The sequence below is a fragment of the Bufo gargarizans genome, chromosome 5, assembly GCF_014858855.1.
Source record: "Bufo gargarizans isolate SCDJY-AF-19 chromosome 5, ASM1485885v1, whole genome shotgun sequence".
Lineage (NCBI taxonomy): Eukaryota > Metazoa > Chordata > Amphibia > Anura > Bufonidae > Bufo > Bufo gargarizans.
Window position 1 is genome coordinate 337,761,647 of NC_058084.1, and position 14,263 is coordinate 337,775,909.

Sequence of the window (14,263 nt, forward strand, 5' to 3'; positions counted from 1 at the left end):
ACAATACACATAACGCTGCAGCCACTGGTATGTCTTGACTGGCCCGAAGTGAGCTCCAAACTCATGAGCCTCTTTGGCTATCTCCCGTGCCATTCTTCTGGGTATCACTACCTGCCACCTCGCCTCTAGGTCGGCAGGCTGTTGCCACTTGCGGAACAAAACAGCTCCATGCACTTCCAGTCTGTCCCATTGATGTAGAACGGACTTCATCTCGGCATCCAGATCAGTCCTTTCTTCTTTGTTGGGTTTCCTGCACTGGGTTACCCAGCTTTTCATTTGCTGCAGTCCAATGTCTTCATCTTGCAATCTGCCCCATTCTTCATTAGTTCTCCCCAATGCTTTGGGTAGCTTACGGGCCTCCCCACTTGTCTGGGCCGCGACTGTTGGGGGAGCGAACTTGCGGAAGTCAGGAGTTTCATCTTCTTCCTTTTGTTCATCCATATCCCCTACTGGAGTTTCAAAAGTAACCCTCGAGAGACCATCAGCATTAGTGTTCTCTGTAGCGGAGCGGTAGCGAATTGAGAAGTCATACTTTGCGAGGCGAGCCGCCCAGCGTTGCTCCAGGGCTCCCAACTTGGCCGTACCCAGATGGGCCAGGGGATTGTTATCCGTCCGTACGAAGATCTTAGCTCCTGTCAGATATCCTGCAAATTTCTCCGTCATAGCCCACACCAGGGCAAGGAGTTCCAGCCGGAAGGAACTGTAGTTATGGGGGTTTCGCTCCGTATCTCGCAAGGATCTACTGGCATAAGCGATCACTCTCTCATGTCCATCCTGTACCTGCGACAGGACTGCCCCAAGTCCGTAGAGGCTGCCATCAGTAGCTAAGATGAATGGTTTATCAAAATCGGCATAAGCCAAGATGGGGGCCGATGTCAGGGCTTCTTTCAGGGCCTGGAAGGCCTCTTCCTGTTTCTGTCCCCAGGGGATACTTTGGCCCTTGGGTTGCCCAGCCGTTCCTCTCAACAACTCATTCAGAGGGCCCGCTATTTTTGCGTAGTCTTTGATGAACCGCCGGTAGTACCCAGTCAGTCCCAGGAAGGCCTTCAACTCACGCAGTGTTCTCGGCACTAGCCATTGTCGTATTGCAGCCACTTTGTCTTGGGACGGTAGCACTCCGTCTTGGGACACCCTATGGCCCAGGTACTCGATCTCCCTCTTGAAGAGATGACACTTCTTTGGCTTTACCTTCAGGCCATGGGATCGCAGTCGCTCGAGTACCTGCCCTAGCCGATTCAAGTGTTCTTGAAAAGTAGCAGAGTATACGATGATATCGTCTAGGTATATCAGAGTGGCTTCAAAATTCAGGTCTCCCAGGCATCTCTCCATCAGCCGCTGGAAGGTTCCAGGGGCATTAGTCAGTCCGAATGGCATCCTGTTGAATTCAAATAACCCCATGGGGAGTATGAATGCTGTCTTTGCCTTGTCCTGCTCAGCCACTGGTACTTGCCAGTACCCACTTGCTAGATCCAGGGTGGAGAAGTATTTGGCTCGTCCTAGAGCCGTCAGAGACTCCTCGATGCGTGGCAGAGGATATGAGTCTCGCGCAGTGCAAGCATTCAACCGCCGGTAATCCACACAAAATCGAATAGTGCCGTCCTTCTTCTTGACAAGCACCACTGGGGCTGCCCAAGGGCTCTGGCTTCCCCGCACCACTCCGGAATCTATCATCTGTTTCAATAGCGTCTTCACTTCCTGGTACAACTTGGGCGGAATCTGTCGATATCTCTCCCGAATTGGTGGAGTGTCCCCCGTCGGTATATCATGTGTGATAGCATTCGTGCAGCCAAAGTCATCGGCGTGGCGGGCAAACGCAGCCTGATTCTCCCACAGCATGGTTTCAACTGCTCGCTGTTGGTCTAAACTGAGAGCCTTAACATCTATCTCCATTTGACCCAAGATGGTTCCCCCATTCCATTCTGGGGTCGGCGCCTCTTCTGCACTGGCAGTAACTGCCAGGGTCCAACCAGCATCCCCTACCGGAGCTAGAGTCACTTCTCTCTGACTCAGGATTTCTCCCTGATGTAGGTACACACGAGCCAGTTCCACCCCTGGCGTCAAGGGAACTTCTAGATATCCCACATTCACAGCTCTTATGGGTACTCGTCCATTCTGGACCACTCCCAGTGTCCGGGCCACCAGGACGTCCTGACCCAGCTCTCCTAGGCCTGTTGGTTCAACGAACACCTCCATGCCTTCAAGATTACGGAAAGTTCCCACGGGTAACGTCAGCACGGTCTCCCGACCAGGGGGAAGGGTGAAGGTAGCCTTTCCTGGCGCTCGGATCGTTCCCACCGCCTGGTGTGCTGGTACACTTTTCTGTGTTCCACAAAAACGGATTAGCCGTTGAAATGCTTTCTGGGTAGGTTTGTGCGGGGTGGCTTGTTTCCAGTAACCCGGCCCCCGTTTGGTGAACATGATCTGATCCAATTCTCGCAGGATATTCATGCCCATTATCACCGGCACATCTTCTTTGAACGTTTCGGGGACCAACAAGATACCTTTCCGCCCCACTTCCTGTCCACATAGCCGTACATTCATCCACACGACCCCTGTGACAGGAATCTGCTGTTGGTTAGCCGCTGTAACCCGGACCAGTGTCTCTCGTTCTGGCTTGGCCAGCGCTTGAAAGTAACGGTAGAAGAATGACTCGGGCATAGTTGTCACCTGAGACCCAGTATCCACTAAGCAGTCGACAGGAACACCTTCGAACTCAGCTCGTATAGTGGGGCACCCTGCGACCAGGTGTTCGGAGCTTTGCTGGGTAACTTGGCTCTCCACCTCCCCTGCAGTACGCCCCACTACTGCAGGGGTCGGTAGTTTAACGGCGGCTCTTGGCGTCCAGCTGGATTATTCCGACACTCTCTGGCGAAATGTCCTAGATCTCCACACCGCCAACACTGTGCCCCTTGACGGCCCACTTTTTGCCTGCGAGTGGGAGGTGCCCTCAGAGCTTGGCTGGATGGCCCCACTGAAGGGTAATGAGGGGCTTGATGGTATGGTAAACTAGCATAAGGGCATTCGGGTGTAGGAACCCACGGAGTCGCCTGATAGGTTTGTTGTCGGGCTGGATAGGCAGCCTCAGTAGTATGGCGCGACTCTATCCGTTTCTCCAGGTGTGTCAACTTTTCGTGCATGGGCACTCAGGGAGCTCTGCAAGTCTTGTACCACTCTGACCAGGGCTTCCTCATTTCTCGTAACCCCGGGGGGTGTAACGGTCTGGGTCCGTATTACTCCAGAAGCATAGCCGTCTTCTTTGTTTCGCGTCACGGCCTCTGCCAAAATTTGTCGAAAGGTTAGGGTAGGGTCTACTCTGACTCGTTCCCGCAGAGCCTGTTTCAGGGGATTGCTGTAGAGCCCCAGAATAAATTGTTCCCGCAGTATCCGGTCTATGGGTCCCATGCCAGTAACCCCATCTGCCTCTTTTTTTTGTACCTCGGCCAACACTTCCTGTAGGGCTGTAGCGTACTGAGAGACACCTTCGTCTTCCCGTTGAATCCGGTAAAAAAACTTCGCCCGGAGGTGCCCTGCACTGGCTAGTTTCCCCATATATTTCTTCCAGGAATCTCACCATCTCTTGCAATGTATTGCGCGTGGCTTCTGGTTGTAGGAGAACATTTCTTCGGGCCTCACCCTCGAGAGCGGCCAAAGCAATTTCTACTTGTAGTTCTGGGCTGACACTTGTAAATCCTAACAGCACTCTGTAACCTTGTCACCCAGTCTGACAGTGTCATGTTCTGGCCATCAAATTTGGGTAGCAAGTTGAACAACGTGCCAATAGGAAGGGCCCTTGCAAGGGTTCCACCATTGCCTGAGGTACTCACATTAACATCATGCACATTGCCTTCAGCCGCCTCCATCTCTGTGACTGTACCCTGCTCGCAGCGCCACTTGTAACGGTCAGCAGAGGAAGAGACCGTAGAGCAGGACTCAAGTACAGTGCAGCAGACAAGGAGGCTGAAGTAGAAACCGGCTTTATTAAAAGAGAACTCTAACTGCCGGAGAAGCAGATTTACAATATGAACAGCTTGGGAATTCACAATAAAGATAATGGAAATTTGCATAAAGAACACAAATGAATCACAAACACAAGTACAGACAATAGCAGGCTACTCTCTTCTAGGTAGTCCTATCTGTCCCCGCTACCCGGGGTGCACCTCTACGGTGCACTAAACTAAATCCTATTCCACTATGCTCTAGCTCAGGTTAGCATCAGTGCACTCACAGTTCGGTGTCCGCACATGCAGGCAGGTACAGTCTGGGTCCCGATCTGGTTGCTTGCTTGCTTGCTTGCTTGCTTCAGCGTGGCTCAGCTCTGGCCTCTTTGTAGTCTCTGTAACTCTGGTTAGAGATAATCAGCAGCTCTGGACGTGTAATCAGGCAGGGCCTGGAATTCACTCACAGTTCCTCTGGTAAGTGCCTCACACTACAGCAGTCTCTCTTCTACACCAGGACACATCAGCTCAGTCAGAGAGCAAACACACTCTAATGTCCCAGATACTGTGTCAGCAGGCAGGGAGCAATCACTCTAATCTTCCCTGTGGATCTCCCTCTCAGTGCACAGCGTCCTTCTTCCTGTGTACTCAGACACCTTCAGCCCAGGCTCTCTGCTCAGCCCGGGAAAAACACTTAACTCCTTGTCCTCTGGGAACAACTCCTCTCTCTCTGTCCTACTCAGCCACAGTGGCCTCTGGTGGCTGGAGGGAAACATGACAGTCTGCTATATATATATGTGTTGGAAATGTTGCTGGATGATCAGGGCTGCCTCTTACAGCTGTGCCCTCCGTGTGTTATTTCGCCAGGTTGGGTCGCCCTTATTTCGCCAGGTTTAGTCGCCCTGCGCCGTTTTCTCCCCGCTGTTGCTCCCTCTATTCTCGCCATGACTCTCATGTGACTTTGGCGTCCATCTTGAAGATTCGCTCACTGCCTGCCGTGCCTTGCTGACCCAGCTTTCTGCACTCCTGCTGCTTTGTAGTTGCAGATCGTACCCAGTTTGTTTCAGGTCAGGTTTCTTGCTCCCTGCTAGCGGCGGTATCATGTCTGATCCGTCCACTACCCCTACCCCCCAGGGACTGTGTTTCTTCCCTTGCCCTTACTGCACCTCTGGCTGGGGCGGTTAGTGCTCCTTCCCCCACCAGCCTTACTCCTGGCCCTTGCGACACATAGTTTTTTCAGAAGGCAGTAGCTAACGCCATTGCTTTGGCTATGGGCTCAGTCTCAGCCACCATCTCCCATACCTTGTCTCAAGCGCTCCTGGCACACTCCAGTGACGCTCAGGGTGTTGCGCAGGGGTCACGCTCAGGTCATACTGCATCCCCTGCAATTAATGAACCCCAGCAGGATACTCAGGCCTCCAGAACCCTTATGACTGGTGACACGTCTCACCCACAGGATAGCGTGCCGCCTGCATGCAAAAGAGCCTTACCACGCCAGGCGGAACGGGCGCGGTAGTGGAAATGCGCTAGAGCGCAATTTGAGAGCGACTCCGAACCTCCGCCTCAAACTGTTCGCCCTTCTAGCGCGCCTGGTGACCACTCCATTAGCACGGAAGGTGCACTTATGGACCCTTTTGGGGATCCGTTGTTTGACCCGGATGCCTTATACCACCCTAGGTCGGCTAAATGGCTCCCTGCGGACCACGTGTCCAGCTATCTAGAAACTTGAGTCCGCCGCCCGCTTAGCAAAGCGGTGCGTAATAAGCTTAAAGCCGAATGTCCTAGGCCAATCATCCCTAATAAGGTGTGCGACACCCCTTCGGTGTACCCCAAGATGACGCAATTCTTTGTAAAACTAGGCTGGAATCCACGTAAAGGTCTGGATTCCACGTTGAAGGCTTGCCAGGACAAGCTGCTTGATATTTTTGGCCCCCTGGCAAAGCTATTTGACCTGGCAGAGTCCGCCAGAGCTGACAATAAACAAGTGGATCCGGAGGAACTCCGGGGTTGGGTGCAACGGGCGATTTGCATGGCTGGTAGCATCAATACCTCTCTGTCAATTGAGAGACGTAAAGCTATCCTGTTTAAAATTGAGCCCAAGCTGGCAAATCTCGCCCTCACCTAACCGGGCAAAGATGCCCAGTGCCTCTTGTTCAGAGAGTCTTTTATTAAAGACCTGGGTCGTTATGTAGGTGCCTTTACGGCCCTAGATAAGGCGAAATCCTCCATGAAGGGAGTTTTTCAGGGGCGGGTCTCTTCCAGGGCCGGCAGTGTCAGGGGCCGCCTGTCTGGCCGTTCATCCTACCAGGCTCATACCGGGGGCCGAGGCTCCTTCTCCCAGTCACCTGGTTTTGAGGGATCCTCCTAGCAGGACTCACGCCAACAGACCCCTTTCTTCCCTTCCCGTGGAAGACCATGGCATTCCCGAGGTTTCAGAGGCACCCATGGATCTAGACACCCGTATGGTAAGATTACCGTTTCCTCATGTTTCTTTCAATCCACCTGTAGGGGGCAGACTCCGGCATTTTTTCACTGCCTGGCAGATCATCACCTCGGACAGTTGGGTCCTCTCCACGGTCAGGGGCTTCCAAATAGAGCTGATAGATTCCCCAGACCGCATTCCGTTCCCCCACCCAATAGTTCTTTCCGCGGCGGACCGCGCTTTGGTCCAGGAGGAACTTTCCACCCTGTGCGTGAAAGGGGCCATAGAGCGAGCTCCCTCCACTTCCCTGGGGGTGTTAAGCAACATCTTTCTAGTCGAGAAAAAGGGAGGTCAGATGCGTCCGGTTATCAACCTCCACGCCCTGAATGCACTAGTGCATCCACCTCCTGCGGGACCTGCTTCTTCCGGGGGACTGGATGGTCAAGTTAGACCTCCAGGATGCGTATCTTACGGTCCCAGTTTCGGTCCAGTCCTGAGGCCTTCTCAGGTTTCTCTGGAACGGGGATATCTGGCGTTTTGCCTGTCTGCCCTTTGGCCTCTCTTCCGCTCCTTTGTGTTTCACCAAACTCATGCGTCCAGTAGTGTGTCCGTCTCATCATCTACCTGGATGAAATCCTTATCTTGGCCCAGAGCAGGGATACGTTACTGTCCCACCTTCAGTGGACGACGGACCACCAGCGCCCATCTTCGCGGGGGTGCCTCCTATGCAGACGTGATCACTTTGGATGCAGAGACGCGAGACGAACTGTCTTGGTGGATCCACAACCTGACGGCTTGGAATGGCAGAGCCATCTTTGGCTTTCGCCCGGAGTTCATGGTGGACTCCGACTCCAGCCTCCTCGGATGGGGAGCCCACTGCGACGGAGTGTCCACGGGGGGGGGGGGTCTGTGGTCTCAGGAGGAATCTGTGCTGTTTCTTTCAAATTTAATTAATGCACTGTATTATTATATCTCCTTTTACTATGTTGTTTCTACGTATTGTTTCTCTGCTGCCATCTGCTGGCCGGAATTTGTATGCTGCACGCCTTGTTCCTTGTCTATAAAGTTTTTCTTTCTGGGCGTGGTTTTAGCAGCCTTGGTCCGGTCACTTCCTGTAGCCATTTTCAGTGCTGCACTCCTTGTGACTGGAGACACACATCTTGGCTTGGTAAGGCATCAGTTTTTGACCAGCAGTTGCCTCAGCAGTTAGCCTCAGGAAAGACATCCACATGACAGCATCTACACTGCTACTGCATCCCTGTATTGTATAACCATATGTTGCTGCTCCGGATCAAATAAACCCACGTTTGATTGCATCCTCATGTCTGCGTCTGGATCCATCTAACCTGAGCATCTGCCGGTCCGGTCTGCTCCACTGCTTGGATACGAAGGTAGGACAGTCACAAGGTCATTATCAGTTACACCTTCATTCGCCTTCATGTGGGGACAGAACAGTCAAAAACTGCCTTAAAGCCTTATACCCCAGTAAATACCCGTCTCAAAGTCTAATGCCCGGCTACAGGTTCCCTCAGAGCCCAGTGCCACACTCAGGAACCTCCCCTGCGACAGGCCCACTCGCAGCAAATCTGCCCGGCAACAGTGCACGTCCCACAAGCCTAAGGGGAAGCACGGGGTGTCCGCAGTAGATATACTCTTGCCTGGAAGTCCTCCACTACTCGCCAAGCCACTTTCTACATCCTATATTAACCCTTGCTCGCAGGATATAAGAACTGTTCACGCACGCGGGGCCTCCCTCAAACCAAAACCCCGCAATTTACTCAAAACACTTTAGGAACCTTATCGGGGTGCCTCATCTGAGCCGCACGGCAATTTTCAGCCCCCAATTCGAAAGTTCATTTTCTTAAAGAGACAGCGCACCTTAAATCAAAATGGCCGAAAAGGACCTCGTACAGTTCCCCAGTGATGAAACAAAGGAAATTCAACCTGATACTGATCATTATGAAGAGCTGGAGGTAGAATCCACACTTCCAGCAGACCAAGTCACGCGACCAAGGCGCTCTCTCAAACCAACTATAAAGATCACGGAAAATTATCACACCAGGAAAGATGAGCTATGTGACAACCTGGAAGAGCTATGGGAACGAGTTTCCTCCCTCATATCAGGACTTAAGTCCTCCTCAGGCGATGCCACCAGTTTACAAGTTGCCGTCGGGCGGCTGAACTCAGCCCATGAAAGATACAAGAGACTGTCCACAAGGTATATAACCTTTCTAAAAGACTCTAATATTGAAGAAGCCCCATCAGAATTGTGCAAGGCAGAATCAATAGACAGACAAAGAGACGCCATGGTGCTGGACGCTAAAGATAAAGTGGAACTCCGCATCTCTCATTTGCAAGAAACTAGATCACACAGATCGCATTCATCCAAACATTCCTCGCGGTCCTACAGATCATCATGCTCTAGAAGCTCCGCCCTGAGCGACAGATTACTAGAGGCCCGCATAAATGCAGAGCTATCCAAAGTGAGGCGTTCCTTCACCGAAAAAGAAGTCCTTGCGAGAACAGAAGCACAGACGGCGGCGGCCAAGAGGGCAGAAGCGGAGGCAGAAGCCAAGAGGGCAGAGGCAGAAGCAGAGGCTCGAATAAAGATCCTTGAATCAGAGAGGGAAGAGGAAATTGCATTAGCAAAGGTAAGACTACTTGAGCAAGCATTGAGCCAAGGCCTTGATTCAGTCTGTTACCACCAGAGGAGATAGACGATCCAGTTGATCGCACCAGCGACTATGTACTGAAACAGTTATCTGCACCACCCCCAGTGTGCAGTACTGTCCAAGCAATAACACTGAAACCTCCAAGTCAGCTCTACCTGCAGTGCCAGTGATACCCACAGCACCCGAGCAATCCAATAACAGTTCGCCCAGATGTGCCCTCTCAAGGGCAGCTATTACAGCAAGATGGCTACCAGGTGTTTCCTGGCCTACCTCCACAGCTCAAGCGGCAGTCATCAGAATCTACAGAGGCTAGACCACAGCTCAACCCTGCAGCAACATCATTCTACCCGGAAGCATCTCACCCTTTCACGCCACACAGCCTATACGCCCCAGGGGCATCACAAGTTGTCATGGCAACAAGCAGTGAGAGATCAGATATGTCTGAGTTTGCCAGGTTTATGGTGAGCAGAGAGCTAATTAACACCAGTCTCTCAAAATTTGATGACCGTGCGGAGAGCTACAGAGCCTGGAAGGCAACCTTCAAAGCCTGCCATCGCCAACCTCAACCTAACCGCAGAGCAGGAGCTCGACCTCTTGATCAACTGGCTGGGCCCAGGCTCCACAAATCGCATCAAGAGCCTTAGAACTGTCTATGTAGGGACAAGCAGAAGCAGGTCTCGCTACAGCCTGGCAAAGACTCGAACGCACCTTTGGCAGTGCAGAAGCAATAGAGAAGGCACTATTCAGGAGACTGCAGAACGTTCCCAAGATCAGTCTTAAGGATGTCCACAAGCTTCAGGATTTAAGTGATTTGCTCATGGAACTGGAGCTCGCCAAAAGAGATCCTCGTCTGTCCGGGCTGTGCTACCTGGATACTGCCCATGGGGTGAACCCAATTGTCGTGAAGCTACCATACAGCCTGCAAGAGAAGTGGGCGGCATCAGTCTCAAGGTACAAAAGAGTGCATGACGTCACCTTTCCCCCATTTATTCATTTCTGTAGGTTCATCGATGAACAGTCCCAGATGAGGAATGACCCCAGCCTCGACTTCCTGGAGTTCAATACTACAGCTTCAGTGACACCATCATCAAGGTATGAAAGTATTGTGCATAAACACAGAGACTTTAAGAGCAGCGTGAATGTTAGGAAAGACTAACCTACCATCATCTGCAGTACCCACTGGTAAACAGTACACTACCTCATCAGGAGACAAGGCCTTCAATCGTGAATGTCCCCATTCATAAAAAACCACACTCACTAACAAATGCAGAGGATTTAGATCCAAAACCATACAGGAGCGCAAGAAAGTCCTCACCGAGCTTGGGGTATGTTTCAGGTGCTGCGCTTCATTGGAGCACATGGCTAAGGACTGTAAATCCATTATCAAGTGTGAGGAGTGTCATAGTGAAAGACACGCCTCAGCTATGCACCCAACTCCACTCACAAGGGATTCACCGGCTGCTGTCACCACCAGTCCCGCTCCAAGTCATGGCGGGGAGCCCCAAAATAACGCTAACACAGCCACTGCTGTTTCCTGCTCATGCTTGGACGTATGTGGGGAGGGCCAGAGTGAGAAATGTTGTGCCCGCATATGCCTAATCAAGGTCTACCCGGAGGGGCTACCAGAAAAGGCAGTAAAAATGTATGCCATCATTGACGACCAAAGCAATCGCTCCCTAGCAGGACCTAAATTCTTTGAAGCCTTTGGAATAAAGGGACCGTCAGAACCCTACATCTTAAACACCTGCTCGGGTCGCATAGAGACTAGCGGCAGGAGGGCACAAGGATTCATCGCTTGTTCCGTCAGTTGGAATACAGAAATACCTCTACCGACGCTGATCGAATGCGATCAAATACCCAACCATAGGGATGAGATTCCTACCCCGGAAGCTGCATTTCACCAACCACACCTAAGGCACCTAGCCAACTGTTATCCCACCTATGGATAACAACGCCGAGATTCTACTCCTGCTTGGCAGAGACAATCTAAGGGTACACAAGGTGCGTCAACAGTGTAATGGTCCCGACTATGCACCATACGCCCAGAGACTGGACTTGGGATGGGTAGTCATAGGAAATGTATGCTTGGATCAACAAAGAGTCCACTCTTTCAAAACGTACGTGCGTGGAGATGGACGCACAACTTGCATTAAGCCTTGCCCTCATCACTACGAGGTGAAAGAGAAGCCTCCAGACCTCATACAACCACCTGACGACATTCCTCCCTTCTTTGCCGACAACTTGGGAAGATTAGTCTTTCACACAAGCAAGGACGATGACAAAGTAGCTTTGTCAGTAGAAGACAGAGAATTTATCAAGATAATGGACAATGAGTTCCTTAAAGACGAAACCAATCACTGGGTTTCTCCATTACCCTTCCGAGCTACCAGGGTGAGACTCCCGAACAATAGAGAACAAGCTCTGTCTCGATTTAACTCTCTTCAGCGAACCATGAACAGTAAGCCTGAGATGAGAGAACACATTGTTGCCTTTATCGACAAAATATTCCGCAACAACCATGCAGAACCAGCTCCGCCCTTAGGGAAGAACGACGAGTGCTGGTACTTGCCTTCATTTGGAGTGTATCACCCACGGAAACCTAATCAAATTAGGGTTGTTTTCGACTCAAGCGCCAAACATCAAGGTGTATCTCTTAATGATGTCCTTCTTACAGGTCCAGAGTTTCTGCTTGAAGAGGCGGACAAATATGTACAGGAAGCTTTCAGCATCCAGGATCCGGAAAATGATCCAGAAATCCGTGCTGAAGTTAGCGCATTAGTCACTGGAACTAAGCAAACAGCCAGCTTCGGTTGTCAGCGCTTCGAGCGTTTCTCCAGCTGGATGAGACTCGTCAGAACTATTGCAAGGTTAGTGCACATTGCAAGATGTTATCATAATACTCACCAAGATAAAGATTGTCATGGTTGGCATGCCTGCCATAAACCCTTCTCTGCTGAGAACATCTCTCATAGTGAGTACCTCATAATACGTCACGTCCAGCAGGAAAATTTCAACATAGAATGGAAGTGCTTGTACAACAAACAGCAGATTCCTTTAAAAAGTCCTCTCGCCAACTTAAATCCAGTTATCGACAGTTTTGGCTTGCTGAGAGTTGGTGGTCGTTTGAATCAAGCCCACCTGGGGAATTGCAGAACAAAATCTTCTCATCATTCCCAGCAAACATCATATCACCATCTTGCTAATCCGACACTACCACGAAAGGGCCGAACACCAAGGCAGGCAAATTACTGAGGGCAAATTACGGTCTGCAGGCCTTTGGATAATAGGTATGAAAAAACGTGTGGCCCAAGTACTGCATCAGTGTGTGCACTGTCGTAAAGCAAGAGGAAAACAACTACACCAACAAATGGCCGACTTGCCTGCAGATAGACTATGTACAGAGCCGCCTTTCACCTATGTTGGCCTAGATGTCTTTGGGCCATGGATGGTATCCGCACGCAGGACCCGCGGCGGTCACGCAAACAGTAAGCGTTGGGCCGTACTATTTACTTGCATGAGTGTGCGAGCAGTTCACATAGAGGTGATAGAATCTATGGACACATCCAGCCTTATTAATGCCTTAAGACGGTTCTTCGCAATCAGAGGACCAGTAAAACAATTGAGGTCTGACCAGGGAAGCAACTTCATCGGAGCCTGTAGAGAACTTAACATCGACACCAAGTCCATTCAAGATCAGTTGGCGGAAAAAGGTTGCACCTGGATTTTCAACCCTCCTCACAGTTCCCACATGGGGGGCTCCTGGGAGAGAATGATCGGCATCTCACGCAACATCTTAAATTCTATGTTGATGGATGTAAACTCGTCTAGACTCACACATGAGACTCTAGTTACTCTTCTCGCTGAAGTTTCAGTCATTATCAATTCAAGACCCCTTGTGCCAGTGTCTATGGATCCTGAGACACCAGCCATACTGACTCCGGCTATTCTACTTACCCAAAAAACTGAGAGTACGCTTATTCCTAGTGGAGAATTAACTCATGCTAACATCTATCAAAAACACTGGAAACGTGTACAATATCTAGCAGATTACTTCTGGAACAGGTGGCGAAAGGAGTACCTCAGTGTTCTTCAAGGAAGAAGAAAATGGCAACACCACAAACCAAACTTGAAGGAAGGAGACCTTGTATTGATGAAAGAGCAACAAACCGAAAGGATTGACTGGCCCGTTGGGCTAATTTCAAAGGTTTTCCCTAGCAAGGATGGTAAGGTCCGGAAGGTGGAGTTGAAGATCTTCAGGAAAGGCGAGCTTAAAACGTTCTCAAGACCAATCAATGAACTCATCTTAATACTACCCATCGAGAACGTCCCTGACGGGTGAACAGGACTGTATTTAGCTTCGCAGATCTTCTCCATTCCAAGTTGAAAACAGGACTATCTATGTTTTGCATTCTAACATGTTTTTTTTTACAGGTTGTTTATATTTTATGGACATTCGTCATAGTGAAATCCCCAAAGTGAATTTCAGACGGGGAGTGTGCTGTTTCTTTCAAATTTAATTAATGCACTGTATTATTATATCTCCTTTTACTATGTTGTTTCTACGTATTGTTTCTCTGCTGCCATCTGCTGGCCGGAATTTGTATGCTGCACGCCTTGTTCCTTGTCTATAAAGTTTTTCTTTCTGGGCGTGGTTTTAGCAGCCTTGGTCCGGTCACTTCCTGTAGCCATTTTCAGTGCTGCACTCCTTGTGACTGGAGACACAAGGCATCAGTTTTTGACCAGCAGTTGCCTCAGCAGTTAGCCTCAGGAAAGACATCCACATGACAGCATCTACACTGCTACTGCATCCCTGTATTGTATAACCGTATGTTGCTGCTCCGGATCAAATAAACCCACGTTTGATTGCATCCTCATGTCTGCGTCTGGATCCATCTAACCTGAGCATCTGCCGGTCCGGTCTGCTCCACTGCTTGGATACGAAGGTAGGACAGTCACAAGGTCATTATCAGTTACACCTTCATTCGCCTTCATGTGGGGACAGAACAGAATCCAACCTCCATATCAATGCCCTCGAGTTACTGGCCGGATCCTTCGCAATCCGGAGTTTTACGAGCAACACAGTGAATGCATTCGCCTTCGCGAGGACAATGTGTCCACTGTGAGGTATGTCAACCACATGGGCGGCACTCGCTCTGCTTTACTAGCGCGGTTGGCGAAAGACTTTTGGAACTATTGTTTTTCCAAGAATCTTATTGTCCGGGCAGACTACCTTC

The 14,263-nt window shown here is 50.6% G+C and overlaps 1 long non-coding RNA gene across 1 annotated transcript; it reads right to left on the reverse strand.

Moving 5' to 3' along the window:
• Nucleotides 1–7,502: 7,502 nt before the first annotated feature.
• LOC122939687 lies at nucleotides 7,503–13,988 on the reverse strand. The gene is made up of 3 exons (XR_006390138.1): nucleotides 13,770–13,988; nucleotides 13,081–13,082; nucleotides 7,503–7,555 (listed from the first exon to the last, which is right to left on the reverse strand). It is a non-coding gene; the product is annotated as an uncharacterized LOC122939687 (long non-coding RNA).
• Nucleotides 13,989–14,263: the final 275 nt, after the last annotated feature.